This window comes from Rhinolophus ferrumequinum, chromosome 13 (genome assembly GCF_004115265.2).
Source record: "Rhinolophus ferrumequinum isolate MPI-CBG mRhiFer1 chromosome 13, mRhiFer1_v1.p, whole genome shotgun sequence".
NCBI classification, from domain to species: domain Eukaryota; kingdom Metazoa; phylum Chordata; class Mammalia; order Chiroptera; family Rhinolophidae; genus Rhinolophus; species Rhinolophus ferrumequinum.
Genome location: NC_046296.1, coordinates 162,432 through 179,148, shown reverse-complemented (window position 1 = coordinate 179,148; position 16,717 = coordinate 162,432). Strand labels below are relative to the sequence as shown.

The window sequence follows — 16,717 nt, the reverse complement described above, 5'->3', positions numbered from 1 at the left end:
GCAGGTCGCACATCGTGTGAATCTAGCCAACAGCGAGAATATAGTGGTGTGACTCCCCTACCTATGGCTCCGTGGGTGTTCCTTTTTGGCCTCACCATGTCCTGCGTTCTTATGTGGGGAGCGGGACCAGAGGCCCCGCAGGCCACCCCGCACGACACACTCATATGGAGAATATAAAACAAAAATGTAATAAATGAACTAACAAAACAAACAAACAGAAACTCATAAACACAGACAACAGAATGTGGTTACCAGAGAGGAAGGGGGTGGGGAGAGGGCAAAGTGGATAAAGGGAGTGAGGTCAAATATGTGGTGATGGAAGGAAACTAGACTTTGCATGGTGAGCACGCAGTAGGATACACAGACATCAAATTATGATGTACCCCTGCAATTTATGTAATGTTTTTAACCAATATTATCTCAATACCTTTAATAAACAAATTAAGAAGTGATGACAACCTTTGAAGCTGGAGCTGAGCACTTGTGGGTTCATTATACCATTTATTCTCTCTACTTTTTAAAAAATTCCATAATAAAAAAGTTTTAAAAATAAAAATAAATCAAAGTGACTATAACAAGATGCAAAGGACTGAGACAAGCAGAAGTGTTACTTCCCTCACAAAGGAAAGCCTACCCGGACTCCCCGCGGGAAGTGGGGGGTGGCACAGGCTCGTCCCCACCCTCCAGCCAGGACCCATCCCGATAGGAAGGAAACAAGCAAGCTGTGGGCGTCCCTCTTCCAGGACTCCGGATCCCGGCATTCTCCTCCTCGCTTGCCTCGCACTAGCTCAGAGTCTGGTCACTTTACCTCCCCGGGGGCAGTTCTACTCTTCCTAAAACGGCTGCACGGCCAGGAGAGGTGTGAGAGCATGGAAAGGGGGAAGGTGGGCGTGCGTCCAGAGTTGTACAGGTGAGGCAGAGTCTGGCATTTTCCTAAGATTGCTCGAGGGACACGGGGGTGGATGAGCGGATCGTGATGAGGAGGAAGCAATGAACACACACGCGTCTCCCTTCCTCCTTCCCTTCCTCTTCCTCTCACCCCGCCCCCCTAGGGGCGGTACCCTGGTCCCTTGGGGAAGGTTTTCGGGCTGAGGACCCGGAGGACAGCGCCCTGCAGTGTGGCGGGCCGGGGGAGGTGGCTGGGGTCTGGGCCGCGGCAGCCGGGTGGCCTGCGCCGCGGCAGCCCTTCCCCCGCTCCCCTCCCCCTCCTCTCCCTCCTCCTCGTCTCCCCATCCCCGCCCCCCTCCCCCTCCCGGTCCCCGGCAGTCGCGGCTCAAGGAGCAGCCAGCGGCGCAGCGGCCGCGTAGCTTTTGTCTTCGGGCCGCGGGGCGGCGGGGCCCAGCACAGGCGTAAGTGACTGGCGGCCGGGCCGCGGGGGGCTCGGCGGGCAGCCGCCCGAAGATCGGGGCGCACCCTGCGGGGGATGCTGGGCTCCAAGTCGTCCCGTGGCGCACGGCCCAGGATGGGGATTCGGCGGGCGAGGAGGGGCAGGGCTGGGGGACGAGGCGGTGCAGGCTCGTGGGGCGCAGGGAGCGCGGAGGGGCCACCGCCGAGAGGGGCCACTGCCGAATGGGCGCAAGCGGCGGAGGGGCGCTGGGAGCGCGGAGCTGCGGGGCTCGGGCAGGGGTGCAGGCTCACCGGGCGCTGCAGCCTTGTGCCCGCGGACGTGCGGCTTGGGTGCAAATCCTGTCGGCTCTGTTTCTCCGGGCAGAGGCCACGCGGGGACGGAGGAGGCAGAGAGGACAGGCAGTGATGGAGAAACGGGAGAGGAGCTGGCCGGCGTCACCATCATCACCACCGTCACCACCATCACCATCACTGACCGTCGGCCATCCCGGCTTCCCTGACCTCCCCTCCTCTCTCATTTCCCAGTGCCACGCCAACTTTATCAGATTATTTCCTTTTCACTGGTTACACTTTGAAAAAGCGACAGTCCCTCACATTAAGAATAAGTATATCTGCTGTGGGACATTCTGTCATGTTTGGGTTGCCGGTTACCTCAGTTTTCACATCAGAAAAAGGGGCACAGTGATTCTTCATTACTCATAGGCAGACTGAGATGGCTGGGATGCTTTCAGTTTGGCTAATCCTGGTACTGAAAGGGTTTTATATATTTTTAAATTTACTTTCTCTCAGTTGGTGATGATGATGATGATGACGACGATGATGATACAGTAATGTCTTCATTAAGTTAGCTAATCAGGAGTTTTACAATTTTCTCTCCTTTGATTTTAGAGTGTCAAAATACTAGTAGCAAATAGACACATTAGGAACATGAAACTTTGACTAAAATACTGCTTTTCTTGAGAAATAAAAGCAGCAAAATATGTACTTTTGTAGAAAAATCACCTGAGGACTGGAAGTGATGACTGTCCTCTGAAATGTAGTAAGTGCCCTGTTAGTGGTTAGTGGCTCTAGAGGTCATTATTTTGGGTGCATATAGTGTCCCCAGGGTGTTTGTCACCTGACCTGAAGATTGGTTTAATTGCTGTGTTTCAAAAGTGGCATTTACCTTGTCCCAGGGACTAGTCAGAACATAGTTCAACAGAGCCGGACGGACTAATTGGAAGCCAAGCGTGAGAGAGAACAGGGACCTTCTCCTTATGAAAAGTTAACGTACAGAAAACAAGCTCCCAAACCCTCTGCCCCTGAGCCTACTGGTTAAAAAAGGAAACTTGAACTTCTGTGTTGCGTGTTTTAATCTAAGAAATACAACTAGACAATCCTACATTTCTTGACATGCTTGGAAAAATTTCTTCCTCCAAAAGGATTGCAGGACTCCTTTTTAATAGTGAAGGAGTCCCCCATATGGTATGGGTCATCCATTGTCCAATTCCTACAATTCAAGAAGGAGAAAAATAATTTTAACTGTAATGTGGACCTAGCTGTACAGCAGTTGTCATCAGTTTAAGATATCTCAAACATTGAAATATAACTATGCGTCATGAGCTCAAACCTCTCTATGTTGTGAAATGGGAGTTTTAAATACGCCTAGTACATGTATAGAGAATGACTTGGAAATAATTTATTTCCCTCAAGATATTTCAGGGCCTCAAATTTAACTAAAGCAGAGTCAATCTAAAACAGTCTCATTTTCAGAACAAAGACTTAAAGAATTATTCACCATGTTTGTAATTCTGGATCTTTGAGAAATATCTAGCATCTTAAAGAACTTTGACGCCTTTGGTTGTTATCGAATTCTATTGTTATATCCCCCATGAATTGTTTTAGCCCATATGAATATTTATATCCCCATACGAATTGTACTGTAATTTAAAAATAATGCATTTCTTTTTATTGAGGAATGATTACATACAAAAAATTCACAGCTCTTCAGTGTAGAGCTTGGTGAATTTGTACCTATGTATACCCCTACCTAACATCCTCTAATATTGTATAACATGACATACAATATTTCCATCGTCCCCGAGTGTCCCCTCAGGCCCCTTTCTCGACATAACCACCACTCTGAGTGCTGTCAACCAGAAAAATAATTTCTTCTAAAATATTGAAAACATAATTTCTTTTGGATTTCCCCCCCACTAAATGTGGTTGGCCTGTTTCTTTAGCACATAAAACTAAGTCCAGGCACTGGGCCCAGCACTGTGTAGCCATGAGCCTTCCCCTGGAGAGGCAAATTAGGCAGATAATTAAACAAAATGGGTAATACCATATGTGCAGATGCAGAGGGTTTGGGGAATTCAAGGCAGGCTCTATCCCAAATTTAGGGGGTGTTTTGTTTTTATTTGAGGGGATAAGAGAAGGCTTCTTGAAGGATGTGAATTTTTAAGTTGGGAACTAAAAAATGAGTAGAAGGTATTTAGCTAAAACATGTAGTGAGAAGAAGAAAAGTATTGCAGGTGGAAGCAGCATCGTGAGTCATGGCTCAGAAATTAGAGCATGACGGTTCGAGGAATAACTGGGTAATTGGAGTAGAGGGCTGTGGAGAAGAGTGAAATACAGCTGGAGAGATAGTAGGGACACAAACAGAAAGGCTAAGGCCCTGGGCTTTGCTCTAAGGTCAAGGAGAACCTGTGGACAGCCTTCCATGGTGGGTGTGGCAGGATGAGATCTGATTTCTCAGCTGACTACTGTGTGGTGGGGAGACTGGCTGGGAGGCTGCCCTGCATCCAGCTGAGAGACTGGGGTGGCAATGGGGGAAATGGATGGACTTGAGAAAGATTTAGAAGGTAAAATCAACACAACTTGGTGTTTGACAGGCGAGGATTCAGGATTCAGGGATGACTCTTAGGTTTCTTAGATTTTACAAAATGGGTGGATGACAGGTACCATTGGAAATATGGGGGAAGAATTTAGTTTATATAATATCCTTCTTTGATATATTCCTTTCCAAATACACTTAATTTCAGTGCCAGTTAGGCTGTAACATTTAGGTAGAAATATCTACTAGGAATTTGCAACAAATATTTATCGAGCACATTCTACCGTGTTTCCCCGAAAATAAGACCTAGCCGGACAATCAGCTTTCATGCGTCTTTTGGAGCAAAAATTAATATAAGACTCGATCTTATTTTACTATAAGACCAGGTTCTATGTAATATAACATAGTATAAGATTAGGTCTTCTATTAATTTTTGCTCCAAAAGATGCATGAGAGCTGATCGTCCGGCTAGGTCATATTTTCGGGGAAACACGGTATATGCCAGGAATGCTCTGACCCCTTGGGGTGCAACTGTGAACAAGACAATGAACAGTGCCCTTGTGAAGTTCACATTTTATCAGGCTGGCGCTGCTGCCTGGGAGCTACCAGGTAGAAGTGTTGACAAAAGGCTTCAGAGTGAATGAGGTTGCTCAGTAAGATATCAGGGAAAGAGCAGAAGACTAAGCTCAAACCCCGAGGAATATTAGGATATTAAAATGAAGAAAAGGAGAGATGGCTGGGGAAAGTAAGAGAAATGTGGTATTCAAAAGTCAAGGGAGTGGTTCCCAGTGTCACGTGCAGCTGAGAAGTTATGTAAGATGAGTACAAGAGATGGTCTATGATTGGTGCTTCTCACAGTGGGGTCCCCAGACCACCATCAGCAGCAGGATCCCCAGGAATTGAGAAATGCAAATTCTTGGGTTCCACCCCAGACCTACCGAATCTGCATCTGAAACAGTGGGACCAGCAGTCTTTTAAGCAGCCTTCCAGGTGATTCTGATGCAAACTAAAGTTGGAGAGGCCCTGCTGTATTGTATGAATTGATACGGAAGTCATTGGTGCCTGGAAAACTTGGTGAAAGTAATTTCACTGGGGTTACATCCTGTTTGGGCAAATTTTTAAAAATTTTAATAGGAAGTTACAGTTCAGTTTCATTTTTTATTTAGGAGTTTCAAATGTTTTATTTCTGCATGTTTGAGGTTTTTTTCTTTTATATACTGGTTGATGATTCGTATTTTGTTTCATATTGTTCTGTATGATTTTTGAAGTTTTGTTTTTCTCTACTTTGAAACACATTCCTTTTTGGGGTCTCAATATGTTAGGCCACCTGCATCATTGATAATTGGTTCATTGCCCTCAACCCTGAAATTGAGGAATTAAAATACCCAAACAGAGTGCAATCATGATGACAAGTGGATCTCAACTCTGAATGGCAGCCTTAGAAAACACCTAGATGCTTAAATTAGCTCTTCCAGAAAGTCCCAAGACACTATCAGGGATATAATTCTAACTATTTGAACTTATTACTCATGTGAAGTAATTGTAAGCGTACCCTTTTCATCTAAAGTAATCCAACAACATAACCATAATTATTGTACTTCTAATGTACTTGTGAAGCAGAGGACTCTTATTAACCAGGTCTTTTCCTGATGCTTTTGTTGTCAGGCTCCCAAGTATTTTATTTCATTTGACAGGAGGAATGAGAGCATATTACTATGTTTTACTATCATCCGGGAAAAGCTATGGTAGATTTTCAGATGAGAAGAAACTGATGCAGATATTACTCTTACTGCCATCTCTGTTAAAAATGAGTATTTTTCTTTTTATAAGAATAAAAATTGGTAGGTAGTTCCAGTGACAAGCACAAAGAAAGTTGTCAAATGTTGAGTGGATGGGTGGATGGATGGGTGGATGGATGGATGGATGGATAAATGAATGGGTAGGTAGAAGAGTGATAGATAAAAAGGTAGCCTGAGAGAGTTGTTCTACCTAAAAAGGCAAAAGCATTCATTTTAAAAATAGTGTTCCCCCTGAGGAGGTACAGTGAAGTGAGCTGGAGACTGAGAGGTTTTAGTGATGCTGCCCCTTATTTCTAATGTGACCATGTACAAATCCTCTAACATCTCTGAGCCCCTTGTGTGAAAGGATGGTATCAGTCACCTGCTGCCAGGTTTGTGGTCAGGACCAGAGAGTATAATGACCATGAATGTATTGTTAAAATTGTAAAGTGCTATAGGAATGTGAATAATTCCTACTATATGTGGTTAGACAATGGGTTGTAGTTTGATGTTGCTTTTAAATATGTTAAGACTGCACTTTTGTTCAGCAGCTTTCGTGACATCCAAGTCATTCCTTGTGCCAGCCCACACCCGTTTTGCCAGGCTCCTTTACTCCTATCTGAATAAGGTGATGCAGTGATCTTTGATTTAATACAATGTTTTCCCACATGTGGGATGCATCATAGAAGCACATGTTGCCAGCGTGTCAAACCTGTGATTTATCGATTAAAATAAGAAAAAAACGCACAGAAATAAAGTTAACTTAAATTTGATGTAAGGGGAAATATTGGATAAATTATGTCATTGAAAAAACATCCAGCCTAAAAGAAAGCCTATTAGAGTTTATGTGAGCCAAACTGATGACAGTTACTGGGACGCAAAATCTCAACGGATTGAGAAAAGGCTTCGCAAAATGGCAGTTTGCAGCATATTTTATACATAAAATCAAAGGAGGAGAGTTATATGAAATTCACTGGTGGTAGATTAAGGGGATGGGAGAGAGCAAAGCGGGAAAATCTCTGTGATTGGACAAAAGTAAATTGGAGAGACAGGTACTTCTTTTATATAGGTGGGTACAGGATAGTTAACACTTCACTTTTTACAGCACACAGAGATAGTAATCGGGGGACAATAATAATAGTGATGGATTCTGTGGTTTCCTTCTCTAGTCCAGAAACAGTGATTACTGGCATTCCACGGATGTCATTTTAGGTGCAAATAGACAAAAGACAGGCTCACTTAAGGTGAAGATTGACTCTATGAAGGAAGCTTTATGCTAAAGATGTGACTTCCTGCTATGGCTCACCTGAGTTATGAATTTTTTTTTTTATGTTCACGCCATCTTATGTGGTTATTTTCAGTTTCCTGAGTGTCAGGTTTAACCTGTGGCCCCTTTTCCATCCTCAGTTACAACACAGGTGATATTTAGCTGTCTATGGCAAAAATTGCGAAGGCAGCTGGCACACGAATGACTAACTTTAGGGCAACTCTAGCTTAATCTATGTGAGAGTGAGATGCATAAAGTAATCTGAAGTTCCTGACTACTGAGACTATGTCGTGAGCTATTCTTCTTTCCTAGCCAAGGCAATCCAGTGGCACACAGTGAACCATTTCTCCAGCCCCTCTGTTAGTGGTAACAAGCCTTTGAGATAGGCCAACTTTTCTCTGTTGTTTGCAAAGTGCTTTCACAAACATTCCTCTGCACAGGGATTCTGCTTGATAATAAGTGTTGCATTGCCGCTTTTGCAGATAAGGAAGGAGGAAAAGCGTTCCTCGCAGAGGCCAGGAATGCTCTGACAGATGGCCAATGCTCCGACTCAGGTGTTCTGAGGAGTCCATTTCTCTTTCCACCTGAGAATTTCTCAGTAATGGCGCTCCCAGCAAAGTGTGTGTCAGATCTCAGAGGTGTCAGCCTGTGAATCTTGTTTGCATGTTGATTCTTTTGAAGAATCATCAAGTGGAATCAGAACAGGGCCAGTATGGCACATCATGAGCACAACTCCCAAAAGAAAGGGTGCTCCCTGCCTGTGCTATGGATCCTGGCATAAGTGTGGGAGCCTTCTATTCAAGTTCAAGTTGAATACTTACAGACCTGGTGTGAGCTCTGGCTGTTCTAGCACACCCCATGAGTCTCTGGCCACATTTCTGGGCAGGGGCAGGCATCCAAAATGTAAAGACAGTGGGCTTTGTAGCAAAGCATTACTGGACACTTGCGATCTGTTGGGGATATAGTTTTTAGTCAGTCCTTGTAAAACTGGTTCTTTGAGCCAGTGCACAAGAAGAAAATTGATGCCTTTATTCATAATTAATTTATTCATATATTTTACAAACATTTATGGAATACCTACTACATGCAAGAAGGCATAGAAATAACGTGGTTTTTTTTTTCAATTATCTTTTTCTGTATCCACTTAACCTTTTACAAAAAAAGAACCAAGATGGAACTTGTCAACAGTCAGGATTTTTGAAATTGTAGTAATACCGATGAGAACATCCATTTGACTTTCATGTTAATTATTGGCCTCAGACGCTCCACTCGTCTCTGGGGACTCTGCTGAGAGCTTCATTCTTGATGTCATCAAAATCTTTGTGAAACATGGCATTTAGATGATGACAAATTTGTTGTGTATTTTCTGAGACAGACGGCTTTGTGTTTACTAGTCAAAGTAGGTCACGACACTTCTGTAGAAGACTCCAAATCAGGGTGAGTGGGTCCAGGGAAGTCGCAGAACTTAGAAACAGGCAACCTGAGTTTGGGAATAAAAATGTTCTTGAAGGAAAAGGGTACACGTTCTAGAGTAACTCAGGTCTGTGTCTGAGCCCTGACGAGGCCAGTGAGCATGCGGGTTGATTGAGTGTGTCATTTTCCTTTCTGTGCCTCAGTCTCCTTATTTGTAAGGTGGAAGTTATAATAGACCTCTGTAAGGATACTGTAGGGATCAGCTAACATTTAAACTAAAGACTTCCCGGCAACAGGCCCCATGCTAAATATTTCTCCTATGTTATTTCACTTAATCCTGGCACCATTTTATAGACAAGGAAACTAAGTAAGTAAGTTAGTCAAGTGTCAGGAACAGAGCAGGCCTGAAGTACGTGTAGCTCACGTTATTAGTCTAGTCTTCTCTGCTTTGCCAGCTTCGCTGGGCTTCAGTTTCGTCCAGAGTCAATGCACACAATGGTACCTGCCCCACCACTGAGCGGTCGACTTGTGGGGATGTTCAAATAAAACTTTGACTGAGAAAGCTCGTTGTGATGGGAAAGTGCTCTAGAGACGCATATAGCCATGGTGTGTCATGATGGGGCCACTGGTGGCGCCCACCTCCCTCACTGGGCTGCGTGCCAGTGAGCTGGTCCTTTGGTGCTCCTAACCAGAAGGCAGAGGTGGGTCTACCCATGTTTATGTCCCTGCCATCTCAACATCCTCCTAATTCCATCTTGAAATCTGACGTTGAGTGATTCTGTTAAGCAAGACATTTGAGACCCAGCTGCATTTAAAAGCTGAAGAGTTGGTATCAGAGCGAGAAAGAACATAAAAAACATTATCTTTGATGAGAAATTTGCTTCCTAGTGGTGTCTGTATCTCTCTGTGGATGTAATGGCATGGACCTTACTTCTTAGGGGATGTTTCCAATTGCATTGCTGCTTCCTGCCAAGTGACAACCTGTGACCACCAGTGACGGGCATTGCTCTTTCCAGAATGGTGCATGGTCCCATCATAGGCCCAGTAGGGTTGTCCACGTCCACCTCATTCAGGTTAGGCTTAGCAGCTAACAGTGGCAAGGGTGCAGGTTTCGTTGGGTGGTTGCTGGACACAATAGGAAGGAGAAAGACCCCGGGCCCCAGCCCCTAGGTGTGGCTTTTCTGGGAGTGAGGAGCAGATGACAGAGTCATTGTGGATTAGTGGAAGAGATGAGCCCGTCTTCTTGCCTCCAGTCGCATCTGGCCTCTCCCTTTTGTACAGGAAGGAGAACGTAGAGGGAGGGCATGTGAATGACTGGCTGTGATTGTGTTTATGTTCAACACATTGAGGGCGAGGGGAATGGTGCACATTTGTGTCAACCTGAATGTGGTTACATGTCTGCAGGCTGGAGTCTGTTTCCTGGTTGGAATAATAAGCTGGACTCAGCTTATTTCTTTTGGAGATCCCTGCGCCTTTATTACAAAAAGCATCGACTCTGCCTGAGTTTCTTACATGTAGTGCAGGACTAAGAAATATAAACATTCTTATGAGAATGTTCATTTGCCTGACGCTCTCAGTGTAACAACAGAAATAAAATCTAACTGAAAATAAACAATTAACCTTATCCATGGTAAGTGAAACAAAATCTTAATTTATGCACTTGCTAAATTTTCCTCTCTGTTACATCAAGGAACAAAATGGATGAAATAAAAAAAATATTTCAAATATTTATTGCTGATTGCCGTTGACATTCAATGGCCATGACTTTTGGAGTTCACAGGCAATGAAAGGACAGGTAATAGTATAATTCACAAACACATTGTTGTCTACCTCTGCAGGTTTTGTTAACAGAATCTACTTGCCATGTGGAAAGCTTTCTAGAATATTCTGTTTCCCAGAGACAACACGCGAGTAGTGAAGAGTATTAGGAGAAAAGAATTGTCGTGCAGGGCGGCCTGCGGGGTCTCTGGTCTCGCTCCCCACATAAGAACATAGGATGTGGTGAGGCCAAAAAGGAACACCCACGGAGCCATAGGTAGGGGAGTCATACCACTATGGTCTCACTGGAGGCTGGATTCACATGACGTGCGACCTGCTGTCCGCTTTTCTGCCAACCAACCGACAACTCTCCTCGACTCCCCTTGCTAGCTGCAATCCGCCGTGCTAACTGCAATCCGCTCTTGCTAGCTCAGCCACCATCTTCTTGCTAGCCCCCATTTTTCTGCTAGCATAGCCACAGCAGTTATATTAGTGGCCAGTGGCTCACTGGTTACAGCTGACGGCCAACTAGCCACAGCTGATGGCCATCCAATCACAGTTTATGGCCATTTACTACCTGAGCCAGCACCTTTCTATGTGAGGGCGAGAGCCTGGAAACTGCACTCCTGACTCTGTCCCCACAAGAACCTAGGTCTTAGTTCTGACTCCACCTTTGTTTAAGCATCTAACACTTGCTGGTCATTGAAGCCCTCTGAGTTTCAGTTTCCTCTTTTGTAGATGAGGGTGTAAGGGACACAATTGCCAGGATTCCTCCCAACTCTGCAGTTAAGATTCCATGGTTTGGGATTAAGAAGTGCCAATTGGCAGTTACAAAATAGTCACGAGGATGTAAAGTACAGAATAGGGAATATAGTCAATAAAATATTATAATAACCATGTATGATGCCCCGTGGGCACTAGACTTATGGAGGGGGCATGACTTTGTAAGTTATATAAATGTTTAACCATTGTGCTGTACACCTGAAAATAATATAAAATAATATTGAATATCAATTATAATTGAAAAACAATAGATTCTATGGTTCTATTCCTACATGTGCCTTTTCCCATCTCTTTCTCTTACATCCTGGACTCAGCATCCATTAACTATATGCTGTTACCATAATTACCCAGTCATTGAACACCATATGATGGAGGATAAAGTCACTACTATTTATGTTAAACTTTCATTATTTTAGAGGGAGGGCGGGAGAAACCTCTATGTAGAAAGCTCTAATTACAGTAATGTAGTACATTAGATTATAGCTCTCTTTTGCTCTATTTTATCAATGATCATAGCCCAGTAAATCCAAGCCAAGATTTTTATTTCCATGCTCATATTGCCCAAATCCCACACATCCAACTCTCCCGATTGAGAACTAGTGGCCGGGGTTGTGACTCTCAGCTTAGGGAGGGTTAGTGAGTGGGATGGTGGGGGCTGCCTCACGCCACCCAGCACTCATCAGTGAGAAACACTCTCTAGACCTCTGAGTCCTCAGCTCAGGGCCTGCTGACACTGCTCCTCAAACAGTAGGAGTGTTTCACCAGGAGGTGCCGCCCTGTGCCGAGGGTGCAACACGGAAGGGAGCACCTTTCTAGAGTACACATTTTGCTTAAATGTTTTTCAGAAGAAATATTAGCCAGATATGAAAACAAATTCAACTGTATCATGGAACAGAAGGCAAAACTTGCATAAATATTTGATATGAAATAGATCCGTAAAGGAAATTTCAAGCAAATAGAGGCTAATTGGGGGTATTTTCCACAGGCCTCACAAATGTTCTTTTACTATTCAGGGCACTTTGGTGGAAATCATTGAAAATTATAATTGTTAACATTCATTGAGTGCCATGAACTGTTCCAAGTATCTTTTAAAATACCACGTAACACCTAATTGTCACCAAATATTCTAGTTACTGCTCAAATGTCCCCAATTGCCTCATCAATATCTTTTTAATTTGATTTCTTTGAGTCAAGATACAAAGAAGACTCACACATTACATTTGTTTTTTTCATATATGTATATGTATATATGTGTGTGTATATAATGTATATAGAAGTTTAGTCATATAACCCAGCCTTGCCTTCTTTTATCACTTTTTAAATTTTTATTCCTATCACCTCATACCCCTCCCCTTTGGCAGCCATCATCTTCTCTATGTCTGTGGGTCTGTTTCTGTTTTTTTCTGTTTGTTTGTTTAATCATTTGTTTTGGCTTATTTTAGATTCCACGTATACATGAGATCATATTGTATTTATCTTTGTCTGTCTGACTTACTTCATTTAGCATAAGACCCCCTAGGTCCATCTGTGTTGTTGCCAATGGCAAGATTTCATTCTTTTTTTATTGCTGAATTTAATACACACACGCACACACATACATACTGGGGGTGCCAAAAAATGTATACGCATTTTAAGAGACGTTATCTATGCTTAAGCAACAGTTCCCCGTAATCAGAAGTGTCTGGACGCTGATGGTAACCACTCTGAGCACCTCTTGTAATTGCAGAAGTCAAAAGTGACTTGAATTCATCTTTTGTTACGGATATATATTGAGCATTACAATTAATAGTTTTTTCGTTTCTTAAAATGTGGATAGGTGTGTGTACATTTCTCTCTCTCTCTCTTAGATAGATATATGTATAGAGAGAGATATAGACATGACATCTTCTTTAGCCATTCATCTATTAAATTTTTTTTTTTTTATTGGGGAACAGTGTGTTTTTCTAGGGCCCATCAGCTCCAATTTGTTGTCCTTCAATCTAGTTGTAGACGGCATAGCTCAGCTCCAAGTCCAGTTGCCATTTTCAATCTTTAGTTGCAGGGGGCGCAGCCCATCATCCCATGCAGGAATTGAACTGGCAACCTTGTTGTTGAGAGCTCTCACTCTAACCAACTGAGCCATCCGGCTGCCCTGGCAGCTCAGCGGCAGCTCATTGTCTTTAATTTAGTTGTGGAGGGCGCAGCTCACTGGTCCAGGTGAGAATTGAACCGGTAACTCTGTTCTTAAGAGCTCGCACTCTAACCAACTGAGCCATCCAGCAACCCTAGCCATTCATTTATTGACGGACACCTAGGTTGCTTCCATATCGTGGCTATTGTAAATAATGCTTCAGTGAACATAAGGGTTCATATATCTTTTCAAATTAGCATTTTTATTTTCTTCACATAAATACCCAGAAGTAGAATTGCAAGATCTTATGGCCGCTCTATTTTTAATTTTTTGAGGAACCTCCATATTGTTTTCCATAGTGGCTGCACCAGTTTACAATCCCACCAACAGTGCATGAGGATTCTCTTTTCTTCACATCCCCTCCAGCACTTGCTATTTGATGATTTATTGAAGATAGCCATTCTGACTGGTGTGAGGTGACATCTCCAGGTGGTTTTAAAATGCCTTTCCCTCATGACTAGTGATGTTGAAGGTGATGTCCATTGGCCATCTGTGTGTCCTCTGTGGGAAAATGTCTATTCAGTTCCTCTGCCAATTTTTTAATTGGATTCTTTGTTTTTCTGGTGTTAAGTTGTATGAGTTCCTTATGTATTTTGGATATTAACCCCTTATCAGATTTATCATTTGCGAATACCTTCTCCCATTCAGTGGGTGGTCTTTTCATTTAGTTGATGATTTCTTTCACTGTGCAAAAAGTTTTAAATTGTGTTGTAGTCCCATTTGTTTATTTTTTCCTTTGTTTCCCTTCCCTGAGGAGACATCAAAAAAGGTACCGCTAAGAATGATGTCAAAGAGTTTACTGCCTATGTTTTCTTCTGAGTTTTATGATTTCAGATCTTACATTTAAGTCTTTAATCCATTGTGAGTTTATTGTTGTATATGGTGTAGGAAAGTGGTCCGATTTCATTTTTTTGCATGTCTACGTCCAGTTTTCCCAATACCACTTATTAAAGAGACTATCTTTAGCCCATTGTATATCCTTGCCTCCTTTTTCATAGATTAATTGACCATATAAGCGATGAATTATTTCTGGGCTCTCTATTCTATTCCATTTATTTATATTAGGTTGGTGCAAAATAAATTTTGGTTTAAAAGGTTAAAAATAATTGCAAAAACCGCAATTACTTTTGCACCAACCTAATATATCTGTTTCTAATCTATATATCTGTTTTTATGTCAGTATCATACTGTTTTGATTAATGTAGCTTTATAGTATAGTATAGTTTGGTATCAAGAAGTGTGATAGCTCCCACTATCTTCTTTCTCAAGTTTCTTTGGCTATTTGGGGTCTTTAGTGATTTCCTATAAATTTTAGGATTAGTTGCTATAATTATGAGAAGAATGCCATTGGTGTTTTGCTAGGGATTGCATTGAATCTGTAAATTGCTTTAGGTAATAAGGATATTTTAACAATATTAATCCTTCTAATGAATGGGCAAGGTATATCCTTACATTTATTTGAAGCTTCTTCAATTTCTTTCTTCAATGTCATTCATAGTTTCAGAGTACATGTCTTTAACCTTTTTGGTGAAAATTATTCCTAAGTATTTTATGCTTTTTGATGCAATTGTAAGTGGGATTGTTTTCTTAATATCTCCTTCTGATCATTTGTTATTGGTGTACAGAAATGCACATATTTCTTTATATTGATTCTGTTCCCTGAAGCTTTGCTGAATTCATTTATTAGCTCTAATGATTTTGTGTGTGTGTGTGTGTGTAATCTTTAGGATTTTCTATATAGTATCATGTCATCTGCAAATAATGAGAATTTTACTTTTTTCTTTCCAATTTGGATGTCTTTTATTTCTATTTCTTGTCTGATTGCTGTGGCTAAGACTTTCAATACTGTGTTGAATAGAAATAGTGATAGTGGGCATCCATGTGTGTTCCTAATCTTAGAGGAAAAGTTTTCAGCTTTTCATTAGTTAACTGTGTGTTTGTTACATATAGCCTTTATTCTGTTGAGATATGTTCCTTCTATACCCACTTAGTTGAGTGATTTTATTATAAAAGGATATTGAATTTTGTTAAATGCTTTTTCTTGATCTATTGAGATGATCATATGGTTTCTGTCTTTTATTTTGTTATGTGATGTTATGTTGATTGATTTATGAATGTTGAACCATCCTTGCATCCCGGGGTTAATCCTACTTGGTCATGGTGTATAATCCTTTTATTGTATTGTCGAATCCAGTTTGCTAATATTTTCTTAAGAATATTTGTATCTATGTCCATCAAGGATATTGGCATATATATGTGTATATATATATATATATGTATATATATATATATGAATGACATCAGACAATTAAGTTCGCAAACTCATCCTAGAAAAAGTGCTACATACCTCATTGCTGAATATCACTAGTGTCACCTTTGAATTACTCCCCTTGGGAAGCTATGTGCTGATGCCAGCACCTAGTCCACCCTTCAAAGCAATTGTGGAACTCTTTCTGGAATGGTCATCAGAGCTGTCGTCATATTACGCTTGATGTCCTGAATGTCATCAAAATGTCTTCCTTTCAATATTTTCTTTATCTTTGAGTAAAGAAAGAAGTCACTGGGGGACCAGATCAGGTGAGTAAGGAGGGTGGTTTTTTTTGCTGAAGAAAAGTTCAGGTCGTCTAACTTTTTCATGCAGCCTTTTCAGCACTTCCAAATAGTAAACTTGGTTAACTGTTTGTCTCGTTGGTACAAATTTATAATGAGTAATCCCTCTGACATCAAAAAATAGTTATCAACATTGTTGGAACACGTTTATGAACTTGTCAGACCTCGCGTGCCACCCGCGCGCATATATATATATATATATATATATTTTTTTTTTTTTGGTAAAGTTTTTGTCTGGTTTTGGTATCAGGGTAATGCTGGCTTTGTAGAATGAAACTGGAAGCATTCCTTCCTCTTCAATTTTTTGAAATAGTTTAAGAAGGATAAGTAGTAATTCTACTTTGAATGTTTAGTGGAATTCAGCTGTCAGGCCGTCTGGCCCTGGATTTTTATTTTGGGGGAGTTTTTTGATTACTGCCTCAAATTTCATTGCTAGCAATAGGTCAGTTTAAATTTTGTATTTCTACCTGGTTCAGTCTTGGAAGTTTCTATACTTCTAGAAATTTATCCATTTCTTCTAGGTTGTTTTGTTGGCATATAATTATTTGTAGTATCTTTTAATGTTTTTTTTGTGTGTTTCTGTGGTGTAGTTTATAACTTCTCTTTTATTTATGATTTTATTTTATTGGACTCTTTTATCTTGTTGAGTTTGACTAAACATTTGTTGATTTTGTTTATCTTTTCAAAGAACAGCTGTTAGTTTCATTGATCTTTTTTATTGTTTTTAAAATTTCTATTTTGTTTATTTCCACTCTGGTTTTAACTATTTCCTTCTT

General features: G+C 41.5%; 1 protein-coding gene across 2 annotated transcripts in view; it reads left to right on the top strand.

Moving 5' to 3' along the window:
* The first annotated feature begins 785 nt into the window (after nt 1-785).
* GPR45 (G protein-coupled receptor 45) overlaps nt 786-16,717 on the top strand; it is an 88,981-nt gene continuing 73,049 nt past the window's right edge. Inside the window, exon 1 of one of the 2 annotated variants that reach the window (XM_033124234.1) lies at nt 786-910. The gene's annotated coding sequence lies outside the window, so the exon portion shown is untranslated. Of the gene's footprint in view, nt 911-1,257; nt 1,350-16,717 lie in introns of those variants that run through there. The other variant, XM_033124233.1, reaches the window with a different exon arrangement.